The sequence below is a fragment of the Rhinopithecus bieti genome, unplaced genomic scaffold (assembly GCF_001698545.2).
Source record: "Rhinopithecus bieti isolate Rb0 unplaced genomic scaffold, ASM169854v2 scaffold_6907, whole genome shotgun sequence".
In the NCBI taxonomy this organism is placed as follows: Eukaryota; Metazoa; Chordata; class Mammalia; order Primates; family Cercopithecidae; genus Rhinopithecus; species Rhinopithecus bieti.
In genome coordinates this window covers 3085025-3085737 of record NW_016805647.1, presented here as the reverse complement: position 1 = coordinate 3085737, position 713 = coordinate 3085025, and positions in this window count along the sequence as shown.

Sequence of the window (713 nt, the reverse complement as noted above, 5' to 3'; positions counted from 1 at the left end):
TCCTTTGGCAGGGGATGGGAGAAAGAGTCCCTAAATGACTTTTAAATTCCCTTCCAGTCAGGAGATATTCCGGAGTTCACCCATCGGCTGGAAACCTCTTTCGATGCTCTCGGGCTGGCCCACAGCTGTGCCCACGTGTCTGGCCCCCTGGGCCGCTGGCTCACTTCGGTGCGGGCCGCTCTCCCTGCCCGTTTCCGGCGGGGCACCGGGGCAGGCGGCACACCTGAGTCGGCCGGCCAGGGCCCAGGCCCCAGGACGCTACTGACAGCTCCAGGCCCTAGGCGCCCCTGCTCTCGGTGGGGGCCACCCCGCCCCGCCGACCTCTGTCCCTGCCTGCCCCGAACGCGACCCGGCCGGCCAGAAGCACAGGCATTCCCACCTCTGACGCCGGAGGTGTCCGACTGACCAGCGCAGACGGGGTCGCGCCGCCGCCCGGCCCTCGGCCCCCAGCCAGCCTGCCCGGGCCCACCCGGACCCGCCGGCCAGGACACGGCGACCCACACTGACCACCCCGACGCCGACCCTCTAAAGGGCCCCCGGCCTTGGGTTTCCCGTGCCGGGGCCCCCGGGCCGTCCCAGCCGCGTCAGGGCCGCGACCGGACCGTGGGCCCCGCCCGCTCGACCGCAGATGCAGAACCGGCCTCCGGGCTCGGGGCCCGGCTGACACGGCCGAGAGAGGGCCCGGCCCCGCGCAGACCACAGACTGGCAGGCC